The sequence below is a fragment of the Wolffia australiana genome, chromosome 8, assembly GCF_029677425.1.
Source record: "Wolffia australiana isolate 7733 chromosome 8, ASM2967742v1".
Taxonomy (NCBI): Eukaryota; Viridiplantae; Streptophyta; class Magnoliopsida; order Alismatales; family Araceae; genus Wolffia; species Wolffia australiana.
Window position 1 is genome coordinate 3,498,988 of NC_135842.1, and position 16,984 is coordinate 3,515,971.

The window sequence follows — 16,984 nt, forward strand, 5'->3', positions numbered from 1 at the left end:
TTAATTAATGTCGCATTGATCTAACCCAATCGATAGGTCGAGACTCCGACACGTGGGGTGCCAAGGTACACCTCGTGCCCTATAAGATACAAAGGAGTGTGTATCGACTCACTCATGGAACCTGTTCGTCATCGGGTACCGTGTATGTATAATCCCTCATCCACTTTACGCTCCTTCTATGACTTAGGGTATGGTCAACTGTCAAACCCTAATCGGTCATCCGAGTTAGTACTAATGCATTTGGAAATCATGGGAGAACTCTTCTCCGATATTTCACTGCCTTGGCCAAGGACTTAGTTGCATCGTCTTCCTTGAGCTGTCACCTCTTGTACCGAGGGTGGACGATCCCATCTTGACTACTCAATCGCCTTCCTGTACTTCTTGATGCACCCGAACTAAGACCGTTTAGAATCTCATGATTAGAGACTCGTTGGCCATAGTCAAAGTACAACCGTCCGTCCACAAGACGTCTTTGGTGTCTCAGGTCTAAGGACCACTTACACAACCGTGACGTTAATCAACCTGATTGACAGTTCGGTATAATACCATTCAGGGATTTGTACGGATCAATTCAGTGAACTCTTTCTACTAAAGAGCACCCACTATCTATCCTTAGTGTCGCCATACTAATGGCTACGGGACCGGCCATACTCATCATATGAGTGAGGCTAGATAGTGCTATTCTATCCGGATACTTCAGTGTCCTTCTCGTGTATCCTTCAAATAGGAATTTTTATAACAAATGGTTAAAGACTAGTGATCTCCGCATTACGATCTCATCATAATCCACTAAGTCCGATCATGTATTCATGGACTTCATTATACGCATCACACGTGCACTATAATGAATATGTTTTATTAATGAATATGGAACGAGATGTGGAATGTGTGATTGGCTTGTCGGCCACATATATTTCCATCACTTAGAGTTCCTGATTCCGCTCTGAATAGAAGTACGGGGGTGGCGGCATCGATCGCCGCTGCCTAGCATCACTACACGGTCGACCCCTTCCTTCTCTCCCTTGTTGAGGCAGAATCAAGCTCTCCTACCTCTTCCTTGAAGTCTCTTGGAGCTTCTCGAATAGTCAATAGGTTGTCACGACCCTCGTGCCTTTCTCGTTGCCACCGGAAGGGTCCTCCATCGTCTCTAGATCTAGGTGGAACGTTGGTCGGAGGCCCGCTGAAATTGGGGGCTCTCGGCCACTTTTAACAGCCTGGGAGGGGCACTAGTGGCCATGGGATGGTGTGGAGCTGCCCTCGTAGCCTTCCCGAGCCGTTGGATCACGGCTAGTCCCCCCTCGCCAGTTGAGAATGGCCTTCGGCAGGCGAAGTAGACGACCAGGGGTGAAGGTTGACAGAAATGCCCCTGGACGTTGGATCTTTCTCATAAACATCCAACGGCTCCAATTAAATCACAACCGTGGACCCTGGTTATGGCGTACCCCAATTCTTGGCACATCAATACCTTGTCATCGTCCACATAGGCAGTCCACGTCGCCTTAGCCATCTCTGATTCGTTTGTCGTAGGGCTCCACATCCACATCAGACTAAAAGAAGGATAAATAATAGTTAAATTGAGCAAGATAGATCTCACCGTCCAATCTTATCTAAGAAGATTGGACGGTTGAGATCATATATCGCTGTTTTATGAGAGCCCAAAATGATATGGGCTTTGGACCGAGTCAGCTCGAAGCCTGGTATATTTTTTTCTTTTTGTTTTCTTAAAGATCACGGCCCGTCAAGCCGCGATCATGTTTGTACTTTGCAGCCCGGGCAATGGCGATTCCGACTGAATATGGGATTTTGCAATCCCATATGTAAACTTTCTAAAAAGCAATAAAGTATAAAATTCACGACTTATATTAAACAAATTGAAACTCATACCTCTATTGTGTGATTGTTGTGGGCCTGCGTTAGGCCGATTTGGGCCTTATTGACTCCTTATGTGCCGAGCCTCACTTACGACTGGGCTGACTCGAGTGTTGTGCGCTCATTAGCCTGACTACTGGCTTGAGATACGGCGCCTTGGTCTGTTCTAGTAAGCCCCCTCTTTTTTTCATTATTACTTCCCATCTTTTTCTTTCTTGTTTCCTTAACTCTTTTTATTTCGACTTCATCTCTGATAAAAAATATGACTGAAATACAAGAGAGGGCATTATAAATTACAGTGCCCTAAACATATTTTTGCTGAAAATTATCTAAATTGTAAAACATGCATAAAATGGCGTTAAAATGCATCATCTTTATCATTTGCTCTATTTAGTGCATGAAGAGTAATCTTTCATAAAATTGGGAAAAATACACATGAAATGGTTCCAAAATGCCCTTAAAATATGTGTAATTACATGACATGTTTTGGGTCTATCAGCTATCACTAGAGCAAGAAACTCCTAGTGCTTTGCCTCTAAATGACAAGTCAAAAGGCATTGTTTAGGCATTCAAAAGGCCACGAAAGCTCGGTGTTCTATTCTGATATCATTGGAGCAAGCAACAACTAGTGTTCTGCCTCTATATTAGCTGCAAACAGCATTGTTGGGCATTCAAAAAGGCCACCAAATCGCACCATTCTGCATTTTTTTTCAAAAGGATCTCGATCTTTGTGTGCTGCGCCTTACTAGGCCACCAAATCATGTTGTTTTCCCTCAAACAAAGCAGCTAAATTGCAGTGTTTTAGCAGCTGAGTTGCTACCATATCACAGCATTTTGAATTTTATCAACACAAATGGATCTCGGTGTTTACCTCTTGATCATAGGATAAGATTCGAGTGTTTTGCTAAAAAAATGCACTTTAAATCCACTGTCTTGCCTCTAATAGCCAAGCAAATCCCAGTAATTTGGCATTAAGAGGCAACCAACTGCCACCGGTCTGCATTCGATTCAAAACAATTCAATCTTAGTGTTCCCTTTGGACAGAAGGTCACCAAATCCAACTGAACTTCTCTAACAGTGACTAGCAATTCCCAATGTTATGTTTCCTTATTATCTGGGCAAGCATATTCTAGTGTTGAGGCTCTAAAACACCACCGAATTTGCATTGTTTGGGCATTGAAAATGCCACCACATCCTAGTGTTATGTTCTGCTATCACTAGAGCAAGAAACTCGTAGTGTTTTGTCTCTAAATGACAAGCCAAAAGGCATTATCTAGGCATTCAAAAAAGGCCACAAGAGCCTAGTGTTCTGTTCTGATATCATTGGAGCAAGAACCTCCCAGTGTTCTGCCTTTATAAGAGCAGAAAAATCGCGCTGCTTAGTCATTCTAGAGGCCACCAAATTGCACCATTTTGCATTTTTTTTCAAAAGGATCCCGATATCTATGTGTTGTGCCTTACCCGACCACCAGATCATGATGTTTTGCCTCCAACAAAGCAGCTTCACTATACTGTATTTGCAGCTGATACGTTACCATATCAAATCATTTTTAAATTTATAAAGGCAAATGGATCTCATTGTTCACTTAGTGATCATACCATCAGATCCCAAGTTTTTGCACTAAAAAGTGCATTTTAATAGTGTTCTGCCTCTAATAGGGAATCAAGTCCTAGTGTTTTGGCAGTAAGAGGCAACCAACTGCCACTAGTCTGCATTTATTTCAAAACAACTCAATCCGAGTGTTCTCTTTAGACACAAGGCGACCAAATCCAAGTGATATTTTCTAATAGTGCCTAGCAATTCCGAATGTAATGTTTTCTTATTTTGGGGCAAGCATATCCTAGTGTTCTGCCTCTAAAGGACTAGCAAAATTACAATGTTTTCGGCATTCAAAAGGCTACAAAATCCAAGTGTTTTGTTCTGTGTCTGATCAGGTCAAACAAATCCTTGGTTTTTGCGTGTAAAAGACCAGAAAAATTGCATTGTTTGGGCATTCTAAAGGACACCACATCCTAGTGTTCTGTTCTGTTATCACTAGAGCAAGAAAATCCTAGTATTTTGCCTCTAAATGATAAGCCAAAAGGCATGATGTAGGCATTCAAAAGGCCACGAAAGCCAAGTGTTCTGTTCTGATATCATTGGAGCAAGCAACTCCGAGTGTTCTGCCTCTCTGATAGCAGTGAAATGGCATTGTTTAGGCATTCTAAAGGCCACAAAATTACACCATTTAAATTTGCTTTCAAAAGGATCTTGATCCCATGTTGCTGCGCCTCGCCAAGCAACCAAATCATGTTGTTGTTTCTCAAACAAAGCAGCTAATCTGTATTGTATTGGCAGCTGAGACATTACCATATCACATCAATTTGAAATTTATGAAGGCAAATGCATTTCGTGTTCACATGTTGTTCATAACATCAGATCCCACTTTTTGCACCAAAAAACGCATTTCAAATTTAATGTTCTACCTCTAATAGGGAAGCAAATCCCAGTGTTTTGGCAGTATGAGGAAACCAACAGGCACGGGTCTGCATTTATTTCAAAATGACTGAATATAAGTGTTCTCTTTGCACACAAGGTAACCAAATCCAACTGATATTCTCTCATTGTGCCTAGAAATTCTGAATGTTATGTATTCTTATTATTGGGGCAAGCATATCCTAATGTTCTGCCTTTGAAGGACCAGAAAAATTGCATTGTTTGGGCATTCAAAAGGCTAAAAAAACCAAGTGTTTTGTTCTGTGTTTTATTGGGCCAAACAAATCCTAGGTTTTTGCGTGTCAAAAAACCAGCAAATTTGCATTGTTTGGGCAATCTAAAGGCCACCACATCCTAGTGTTGTGTTCTGCCATCACTAGACAAAGAAACTCCTAGTGTTTTGCCTCTAAATGACAAGCCAAAACGCATTGTTTAGGCATTCAAAATGGCACAAAAGCCCAATGTTCTATCCTGATAGCATTGGAGCAAGCAACTCCTAGTGTTCTTCCTCTATAACAGCTGCGAAATGGCATTGTTTGGGCATTTGAAAGGCCACCAAATCGCACCATTCTGCGTATGTTTCAAACAAATCCCAATCTGTGTGCGCTGCGCCTTACTAGGCCACCAAATTATGTTGTTCTCCCTCTAACAAAGCAGCTAAATTGCAGTGTTTTAGCAGCTAAGCTGCTACCATATCACAACGTTTTGCATATTATAAAGGGAAAGGGATCTCGGTGTTCACCTGTTGATCATACCACCAGATCCTAGTGTTTTTCTCTAAAAAACACACTTTAAATCCAGTGTTCTACCTCCGATAGGGAAGAAAATCCCACTAATTGGGCAGTAAGAGGCAACCGACTGCTGCCAGTCTTGATTTAGTTCATACCAACTCAATATCAGCGTTCTCTTTCGACACAACGCCACCAAATCCAACTGATCTTCTTTGGTTATGCCTTGACATTCCTAATGTTATGTTTTCTTATTATCAAGGCAAGGATATCCTAGTGTTCTTGATGTAATACGATGTCAGCCAGGATCGACGGCACGTATTACGCCACAGTAAGGAAAGATGAAGATATTTTTCAGAATGAATTATGCAATGTAAGAAAACTCTAACGAGCGATAAGGACAGACCGGCTAAGGTGGACAATACAATACGTCCTCGAATAGATGATTAGATCAAGTAGACTCTAGATAACCATCCGAATTCACGAGCAAATCTACGACGGAGAGGCATTTTACGGCCCGTCAGAGTTAAACCTTTGAAACCAACAATCTAATCGTCAATCCCAAGAAATTCCTACCTCTCGACAATGGTAGTTATCCTACCGATCTTTATCAATAAGGTCGGTAGAGGAAAATGATAGCGGGTGACGCCACTGTAACAAGCAATAATACTAAAGGAAAGGGGAATTCAAAGTTAGAACCTGGGATACACGACCCGATGATATTTGCAGAGGACTACGCGTAGTGGCGAGGATTGGTACGGCTGGGGCGGCGTGATCAGCGAGGTTGCACGGTAGGGTCATGGAGTAGTCGAAGAACAGGGCGCGACCATGATCGGTGCAATCAGCGGGCATAGTGGATTTTAGCCGTGGGCAGCCAAAGGTTGGCGCGGCTGGGGGGGGGGTGTGCGCCGTCTGCGCGAGGCCGTGAGGCAGGACAGGGCGCGCCCGTGAGCAGAGATATCTGCAGGCAGTGCGGTCTGTGGTCGTGGGTGGAGCGATCTGCGTGTAGCGCGATCTATGGCAGTGTGCGGAGCGATCTGTGGGCAGCGGGGGCTGTGGCCGTGGGCGGCCAAAGATTGGTGCGGCCGAGGGGCATGCCGTTTGCGTGGGGCCACGCGGATAGGGCTGGGCACGGCCTTGAGCGGCGCTGTCAGCGGGGCTGCGTGGTCTTTAGCTGTGGTCCGCCAAAGGCTAGCACGACCGAGGAGAACGCTATTGGCGCGGGCTTGTGCGGAAGGAACTGGGCGCAGCCAGAGCGGCGTGGTCAGTCGGATTCGATAAAGACGGGTGACGAACCAAGCTTCTCCAACGATTCTTGCGGTTCTTGATGAATAACCGCAATGAAACGCAAATCTTGAAATGATCTTCCAAGAGCAAAGTAATAAGAACCTTTTTGTTGATCGACGGACACGGAGTGATCTCAACGATCTCACAATAAGAAATCTAACTACTACTCTCAAAAGGAAAGGAACGGGACAAGAACGATACGTTTTCAAATTTCTCAAGTCTGTCCATCACTTGGGCATGCCATCCCCTTATGTAGGGAGGATGGGTGCCAAGTGGCCGTTCGTGGAGGCAGAAACCATCGCAAGACGAGGTCCTCTTTACAAGCATTACATTTGACGAAAAGGAAATAACGGACGAGGCCCAAGATAGTGGCCCAATCCAATTGTTCAGAAAATCACAACTAAACCAAATGATGAAGAAAACTTACGAATCATTATCCAGAATACTTGAATCCGGGGTTGCGGACATCGGCACGAGCTGCTTGGTGTGGTAGACCTTGTCTTGTGTCGTTATCGGTGCGATGGTCCCCCATCATCGTCCCGGGCAGGGAAGAGCTCGACTCCGGCAAGCAAAGCTCCACAATGTCTTCAATGGGTCGATGTCATCATAGATCTTCTTCGGTGATCCATGTATCGTCCGATGTAGGCCGTCCCTGCCAATGTTCAAGAAATATACGTTCCACTCGACCCCCTGCAACGTTAATTATCTCCTGCAGTACCGTTTCTATCTTTTCTTGCCGCATAAGGGTAGGTAATGGAAGTGGAATGTGTGTTCTCTCACTCTCATTACTATCAAGTTTCAAGTGGCTGTGAGGCTCTTCAATGGGTGGCAAGGGATGATATCGGACAAAATCACTAACGTTAAAGGTTGAACTAATTCCCCGAGTTGGAGGAATACTCACGACGTATGCATTGTCGTTGACTCTTTGGGCTATCTGGAAGGCCCGGCACTACGAGCGTGTAGCTTCGTAGTGACCCCTGGAGAGTGCCTCTCAGGCCTCAATCTAACCATCACTAGTTCACCTTCCGAGAAAATACTGGACCTTCGTCCTTTGTCGGCGACAGCCTTATATTGCTCGTTTAGAGATGATATGCGTGTATGAATATGATCATGCATGTTCCTAATTTCATTAGCAAAATCGTATGCTTCATCAGAATATTTACTACGTGCATCAAATGGAATGAGATCTAGGGGTTTCCTCGGAAGTTGACCATAAACTATTTCGAAAGGAGCTTTCCCGGTTGTGCGGTTCACCGAGTGGTTAAAAGAAAACTCGGCGCGGGACAAAGTTTGATCCCATGTTTTAATGTTGTCACCAACTAATAATCTAAATAGATTGCCAATACTACGGTTGACAACCTCGGTCTGACCATCCGTTTGTGGGTGGTACGTAGTAGAGACATTCAATTGTGTTCCCATGAGGACCCAAAGTGTCTTAAAAAAATAACTAGTGAACTTCACCTTCCTATCAACTCTCTTTTCAACAAACTTAACATGTATAGACTCCCCAACAATTAAAGTTCTTTTGTTAAGAACTCTATATGCTCTAGAACTTTTGTTAAAGTTCTTTTGAATATTTCTAGAATCAAATTTACTACGATTTTCTTTGCCATTATTTAAAACATAACACTTACAACCAAAAGATTTAAAATATGTAATATTTGGAATTTTATTTTCCAAAATCTCATAAGGAGTTTTATTAAGAATCTTCCTAATAAGAACACGATTAGAAACATAACAAGCCGTATTGACTGCTTCTGCCCAGAAATATTCAGGGAGTGAATTTTCCTTCTACATTGTCCTGCCCATTTCAACAAGGGTACGACTATTCCTTCCAACAACACCATTTTGTTCAGGTGTTCTTGGAGAGGAATATTGATGAGTAATACCTAAGGTGGAACATAGATCATCAAAGTTTGAATTTTCAAATTCACCACCATGATCACTACGAATAATATTTATATCATTGTTCAAAACAAAATTTAGTTTTATGAACAAAACTTTTGAAAGCTTCAAATGTTTTGCTCTTATGAGATAGAAAATAAACCCATGTAAACCTAGAAAAATCATCAACAATAACAAAACAATAGAGTTTACCACCTAAACTCATTACTTGATTAGAACCAAACAGATCTAAGTGTAACAAATCAAAAGGTTGCTTCGTGGAGTTTAGGTTCTTAGGTTTAAAACTTGATCTACTGTGCTTTGATTTAATACAGGTTTCACAAATCTCATGTTTTGTATTAAGATTTGGAGGTAGACCTCTGACCAACTCATTCTTGTGAAGTTTGATTAAGTTTTTATAATTAATATGTCCTAACCTTCGATGCCACAATTCAATATCATTATCAAGATAATTTCTAATCAAACACACTCTAGAATTTTTTATCATATCTAAATCTACAACATACACATTCTTTTTCCTATCACCCTTAAACAATAGCTCATGTGTGATTTCATCATAGATGTTACAACCATTACGATGAAATTACACAATCATTTTATTATCACATAGTTGACTAATGCTGGTCCATTTATGATTCAAACCATGACCAAACAAAATGTTACGGATAATAACTGTATTATCAAAAGAAATTTCACCCATACCCTTGATGACTCCAGTGTTTCTATCTCCAAATGTTACTATGCCTTCTTCAGTCTTTACTATGTTTAATAGTTTTTCTTTGTCTCCAGTCATGTGTCTTGAGCATCCACTATCCAAGACCCAAACATCCTTTGACTTTCCTGCGCACACACTAATAGTTAGTGGAAATATGATTGAAACCATGATGGTTCAACCGTCCATCTCATTGTTCAGTTTTGGCAAAAATTTCTATTTCTACGATGCCACCCACCACAAGTAAAGTCAGAATAATATGGTTCATGATAATCATTAACATTTCCAGAAAAAAAAAAAGGGTATGCGTCATACATTTTAGAAGAAGAATTCCTTCTAGACACAAATTCTCTTTCATCTTTATAATATCTTCTTGTATCCTTTGTCTGAATTTGATCAACAAAAATCGATCCATCATCATCAGAGACAGTATGAGAATACCTATAGTTCTTGTTCACAACAAATCTTAGACTTGTTCTGCTTGAACTGATCAGATATAGTCTTATCCACAAATTTAATATTTTCAGAAAGATCATACTATGTGAGTATTTGTAACCATGTACATGCATCACAGATTCATTAAACTCATATGATTTTGAAATCTCTTTGTCATGCTTATCAACCTTATCAAGTGAAACTGAAAGTAAGATATTATCCTTAATCTGTTTTTCTTGAATTTGTTGAAACCCTAAATCATCCTTCTTATAGAATGATCTCTGAGCATGTAACATCATATTCAAAGTTTTCTAGCTTCCTAACAGTCTCTCAAAATCATTCTTAAGATTTTCATTTTTCCTTTTTAATTCACAGTTGACTATGAAAGCTTTGGAATAATCATTTAATTCTACAACTTTAATTTTTAGTGAAGAATTTTCTGAATGCAACGATGAATTCTCATTTATTAATTCATCATTCTTTTTCGAAAGTAATTTTAATTTTTCATTCATTTCATTCAAGGTTTTTGAACTATCAGCATTTAAGTTTCTATAACTTTCAATCTCATCATTAATCAAAGACAGTTTTGCTTTCAACTGAACAATTTCTTCCTTATATTTCCTAGCTTTAGTTTTGTTCTTCTTGTACTTCTCAAGCAATTCTAAAAAAATTTCACTAGATTCATCTAAGGCATCATCATCAACAGAAACCATACCTCTCTTGTCTTTGCCATCATGCATATGTTTGCCTTTTACTCGTCACTTTCTGATGAACTGCCATCACTTGATTCACTCCAAGTTGCCTTAAATGCTCTCTTCTTTCTCTGCTTGTCCTTTGAATTCTTGTGCATTTTTTCTTCATTCTTCTCATTTGCTGCTCGTTCAGGACATTCATCTCTAAAATGACCTGGCCTATTGCACTCATAGCAAACTTTAGTATTCTTTTGATTGAATCTCTTCTTTCTTCTTAATCTTGCAATCCTTCTAGATATCATAGCTATTTCTTCCTCATCTGACAAAGAATTATTATCTTTAGGAGCTTGAGTTGATCCCTTGAAGTTGATCAACTTATTCAAACTCTTACATAATTCATTAAGGCTTTCATTCTTTGACCCATTTGATTCAGCCTTAAGAGCTTTTGAATTAATTTCACAAGAAGAAGTGGATGCACCATTTCTTCTTGCTTCATTCAGTAATGAATAGTCTTTATCCAAACCCTTTAATGCATTGATTAATGCATTAAATCGACCCACTAGGTCATGAATATTTTCTCCTGGCTTTTGTCTGAAAGATTCAAAATCATTCACCAAAATTCTCATCTGAGTATCTCTCACTCGTGATATCCCTTCTCATGGGCAATTTGAATTTTGTCCCATATTTCCTTGGCTGTCTCACAGCTTGAAACCTGATGAAAAATGTTAGTATTCACAGTACCAAATATAAGATTTCTTGCTGCTCCATTATGTTTTAATTCCTCTATAGTATATTAATCAAATGGTTTCTTAATTCCCTTCACCATCATACTCCATACTGCAAGCTTCTTTCCCATAGCATAGGCCTGCATCCTAAGTTTCCAAATGCCATAGTTCGTGCCATCTAATGTAGGTGGCAATAAAGTATAATGATCACCTCCCATCTCTATAGGACTTGCCGACCACTAATAGTCAATAATGCAAGTACTAGCTCTGATACTAATTGAAGACTAAGAGGGGGGTGAATTAGTCTACTTTTGTATTTATGTTATCTATTTTACTTTTCAAAATTCCTTGTTTAATAGTCTTTTAACCACTCTTCTCACCTTAACACAGTCTTTTACCCTGCTTGGGGGCACAAGTGCCCTCAATGCAGCCGGGGGAGATCGTCTAGATCTCAGAACAGGCACAGGCTCAAAGGCCCAGTGAAAGTCCTATAAAAAACCGCAATTCACTATATGCAGGGTGAGCGTCACTCTCGCCTTACAATTACACTTAAGTCAAGAATAAGAAAACTAGAGACGTCTCCTACAACACCGCCACAGAGCTCCTAACGTCAACCCTCCTTGTCCTGACCCAAGCTAATCTTCTCAGCCTCAGTGACCACCTACCTGCAATAGAACAAAGACCTAGTCTTCCCTAGTTGACCCTTGGTCAACACACTAACTTCTAAGGTTCACCAATTTCAGTCCAAATATATTTCCTAATTAAATTTATCAAAAGACATTATACTATCAAATTGAGAGTGGCAGAATTATAAGTCACTTAAAATCAAGTTCAGTTTGATATTATGTAATGTAATATGGATCAAATATTGAATCTGAATAATCAATTTCAATCAAATCAGAATCGCAGAATGAAATCTGATGGAAATTCAAATTCAATTCAATAATACAAGTCAAATCTTGTAAGCTCAATATGATCAAACAAAATCAAATAACAATCTCAATTTACTTCAATTGTCTTAATCGTATTCGATCCGTTATGAATAATCAAAAGTAATTGAGAAAGTCAAAGTCAAGTCGATTTTACTGATTGATCAACTTTTGATCACAAAGTGATCAAACCAACTGGATATATTGGATGTGATCAGCTATGATTAAATAAGTGGTAACATCAACTATTATCAATTGAAATCAATCTTTAGAATTAAATGAGATCAATTTATAATAATGGATGTAATCGATTTCAATTTACTTTTTAAGAGAAAAATAATGTTGGTTGATGCCAATCAAGGTTATAATTGATGAAATTACCAAACAAATTAGGTATACCAGATGAGATGAAATATTATCAAATCAATGACCAAAACAAATATGATCAATTTTTAATCAAATTTATGATGGAGCTGGATTAACAAATATAAATAAAATCAGTTGAAGAGTACGGTCACAACCAGTTTAATTGAATTGATATGGAGTGATTAAATTCAACTAATAGGTAACACCAAATGAAATTATGTGTTATGATCAAATTAGATGAATGCTCTGACTTGATGCAGGCAAGCAAATTCGATATGGATAAGATCAATGATTAATAACCAATCAATTATTACAAAGTCGATTTAACAAGGATGTATTTCATAATAGATAACCGATCATTAAATCTGTATAATCATCTCAGTCGTCCAGATATTGAATCAATAATTTTTTAATCGAATTAGGAAATCAATTTCTACTTTCAATTAAGGTTTCTGGCTTAAAAATAAATTCAAATTTCAGATCAGTGATCCACCAAAAAATTCAAATACCCAATTCTGAATTACAGAATAAAGAATCAAGAGTCAAATTAAAATTTTCAATTTCAGATTTCGGAATAGTAAGATCTATTTGAATATTCAATTTTGAACTCCAGCTTGGAGAATCAAGAATTATAAAATGAGTGATGACTAATCTGAATTACTAATGGCAGAATTTCGATCCAAGCTATAGATCACAAGTTGGAAGTATTATTATATTCTCAAGAAGATTATCAGGATTGAATCAATTAACCAATATCTCAGGAATTGGGATTTAAAAAAAATAAATCAAGAGCACTTAGTATGAAGCAATCTCACCAGTATTTCTGAATTCAGATCCCCAAGAGTGAATGTTGAATCACTCCACCAACAAAGCTCCAATTTCTTGAAGCTTGAAGCCCTCAAGTAAGAACAGATCTCAGATCTCAAGGTGAGCACAAACTATTGGAGAGAGAGTGGGTGCCCAAAAAGTGAGCACGTTTTCCAAAACAGGTCTTTTATAGTCCTTTCAACCTAATGGGCCAAAAAAGGTATGATGGAGGACCATCCAGCGGACACCAAGCCCGGACGTCTCCAACCACGACAAGCTGCTCGTGCCGATGCTCGCGACATGGAGTTTAAGTACTTCGCGTAAAGCATCTTATCTTCCCTTTTATTTGTTTGTTTTGTCTTTTTCGTTCTTGGATTTCATGAACTGGGCCGGTGTTGGGCCTTGTCCTTGTCCTGTTTCTTTATTTTCATTTTATTTTCAATCGTAAGGAGAGGCCGAACCACGTCTCGCGACGGTTTGTCCTCCCACACGTTCTCACTTGGCACCTATCGTCATTATATAAGGGGATAGCATGCCCAAGTGAAGGTTGAGTCATTTGTTGAAGAAAGTTTCCAACTCTTGTCTCCACCATATTGAGTTAGCGTGTAGAGAGGGTTGGCTAGCCTCGCCCACGTCGAGATCCCTCCGTGGCGTCGTGTTTCAATGACCCGTTGAGATCACTCCGGGTTGCTTAAAGATTCAAGAAGCCGTTCTTTTCTTGAAGCCAAGAAGTCCTCCGTTGAGATCACTCCGAAGGGTCTCCAGGATTCAAGAAAGCGTCATCAAGGGAGAAGTGTCGTCAACCGCCACCGTCGAGATCACTTCGGGTACGCGTCGCCGTCGTTCCTCCCCAAGATTCCACCAACCGCCTCCAAGAACCACCCCTCTACAGACCAAGAACACCCTCTCCTTGGGAATCTTGGGTTGTTAGGCCCCAAGAAATGTCCAAGAAACCTCTTCTTGGAGGCTATCGTCCCTGCCGCCATCATCATCCACCGTCATCATCGCCCTCCACCAAGATCCAGCCAAGATTCGCCCAGAACTCTCCAAGATCCCTCCAAGAAGATCAAGAAACGCCCCTCTATCACAGTCTCCTTGGGTGGTTGTTTTCAAGAAACCTCTTCTTGGAGGCTATCGTCCCCGCCGCCACCGTCGTGCGCCGGCGCCATCGCCCTCCACCAAGATCCATCAAAGATTCGTCCAGCACTCTCCAAGAGCCCTCCAAGAAGGTCAAGAAATGCCGCTCTATCACAACCTTCTTGGATGGTTATTTTCAAGAAACCTTCCACTCGGAGGTCTCGCACCATCCGCCGCCGTCGTCCGCCGCCATCCTGCTGTCGACTCACCCTTGTCCATCGGTCAACTACGTTGCTTCCCACGCCGTGGACTATCGTCAAATCAGGTACCTCTCCGTCTCCCCTCCATTACTTCCAGTATTATTACCTGTCTCTAGTGCCGTCTTTCGCGATCTCTTCCTCTGCGTTGCTTTATTCCGATAATCATTATAGGATAGCTACCATTGTCGAGAGATAGGTTTCTTCTTTGTGGTTGAAGATTAATCGGGGATCCTTAGGCGTCGAACATCTTCGGGCCGTCAAATGCCCCTCGCTCCTTAGACGTCTTAGTTGGTCCAACGGGTCATTGGGAGTTTAATCCGGATCAATATCTTGTTTAGTGATTGGTATCGACTTCCATCCCTGTCCGTGTTGTCCGCATATTGCTCATTTAACAGGAACTCTCCCAACTCGACATTCATTCATTTAACTACGAAACCACTCATCGTCTTTTTTTCCTGTGACGTAATACTTGCCGATCGATCCCGACCGTCGTCGTATTACACCAAGGTATTATATATATAATTGTTTCTTTTATATCAAAAAGATAAAGTGGGAGGAATGGTTAAAGGCCCTCCTTTTTAAAACAAACTCTTGAGAGGTCTTGAGTTCAAAACCCAAACAAACTTACATATTTATTTAATATTTTTAAGCCAATTTTTCATTGATAAAATAATATTATTTATAAAATCAAATAATAGTGTTATTTTATTTTCTCTAATAACTTGCATCAAGAAGGATTAAATACTCATTAAATTCAAAATGTTGATAAATCATAAAATATCAACTTACCTGATAAAGGTTTTATTCTCATGAAGATCCAACAATCTCCCCCTTTTTGATGATTTTCAATATTTTGAATTTTAACCAACATCTGCATCTATCTTTGTGCTTCCTTGTTTTAAATTCTTCTCCCCCTTTTAAAATCTTCAAAAAAATAGGTGAAAACAACGTAAAAGAATCGAGGGATCAGAAGTTTATTTTGGTAGAGCAATTGAGCCAGAGTCGTAAAAATAATTGATATATAAAAAATTGATGGTGACTGCAAAAAATAAAAAAAAAAGAAAAAACTTAATTCAACATGTACCTCAACGAAAAAAAAATAAAAGAAGTATATATATATATATATTTGATAGTTCGAAAAACTATGAGAAAAAAAATTATACAAAGAAATAACAAAAATGGCTCTGCTCTCCAGTCATCATTTCCCAAAAACATCAAGTGAATTCGGAATAATTTTCCTCCTCCACAAAAAAAAATCGTATTTTGGTTTAGATCATTCAATCACCTCTTGATCAGCATGCATCACTAGATTTCATCAAACCAAGTTCTGTGAGTAGAAAGTTAAACCTTTCCCCAGTTATTGGTTTTGTAAATATGTCAGCAATTTGATTTGAAATGTTAATAAACTTCAACTCAATATTGCCTTTACTAACATGATCACGAATAAAATGACGTTTAATTTCAATGTGTTTTGTCCTAGAATTAGCTACAGGATTACTTGCAATATTAATTGCACTAGTATTATCACAAAAAGCAGGAATTTTTGAATAGGAAATACCATAATCTTCAAGTTGATTCTTGATCCACATGACTTGAGCTACACATACACCACCATAAATATACTCAGCTTTAGTTGTGGATAGTGCTACTGAATTTTGTTTTTTAGAACTCTAGGAAACAAGACACCCATTAACAAAGAGACATGACCCACTTGTACTTTTCCTTTCAACTTGACAACCAGCAAAGTCAGAATCACAATAAGCTTTGACTGATATTTCATTATTTTTAGGAAACCAAAGATTTAAATCTGTAGATCCAATAAGATATCTAAAAATTCTTTTAACTGCTGTGAGATGTGATTCTTTAGGATCACTTTGAAATCTAGCACAAAGACAAACACTAAATAAGATGTCAGGTCTACTAGCAGTGAGATATAAAAGAGAGCCAATCATTCCTCTATATAGTTTTTGATTAACCCTCTTACCTTTTTCATCTTTGTCTCAAGTAACCAAACTTCCCATAGGTGTAGTTCGGAGAAGTTAATTTTTTTAAGCATATCTCTCACATATTTTTCTTGTGAAACATATATCCCCCTTTTGGATTGTTTATTTGCAATCCAAGAAAGAATTCAACTCTCCCATCATACTCATTTCAAACTCACTTTGCACTTCATGAGCAAAGGTTTGACATAATAACTTATTATTTGATCCACAAATGATGTCATCAACATAAATCTGAACTACTATCATATCCTTATTCTTTCTCATAATAAAAAGAGTAGTATCAGATTTATTGGAGCAATAACCTCCCAGTGTTCTACCTTTCTAAGAGTAGAGAAATTGCACTGCTTGGGCATTCTAAAGGCCATTTAATCGCATCATTTTCCATTTGTTTTCAAAAGGATCCCGATCTCTGTGTGCTGCGCCTTACCAAGCTAAATCATGTTGTTCTGCCTCGAACAAAGCAGCTAAATTGCAGAGTTTTGGCAGCCTAAACGCTACCATATCACAACATTTTGAATTTTATAAAGGCGACTGGTTCTTGGTGTTCACGTGTTGATCATACCACCAGATCCCAAAGTATGGCGCTAAAAAACGCATTTTAAATCTAGTATTCTACGTGTAATATGAAAGCAAATCACACTGCTTGGGTATTAAGAGGCAACCAACTACGACCCGTCTGCATTTACTTGAAAACAACTAAATCTCGGTGTTCT

The 16,984-nt window shown here is 39.4% G+C and overlaps 1 pseudogene; it reads right to left on the bottom strand.

Annotated features, from left to right (window-relative positions):
• Positions 1-15,560: 15,560 nt before the first annotated feature.
• On the bottom strand, positions 15,561-16,636 carry LOC144706606 (secreted RxLR effector protein 161-like; annotated as a pseudogene).
• Positions 16,637-16,984: the final 348 nt, after the last annotated feature.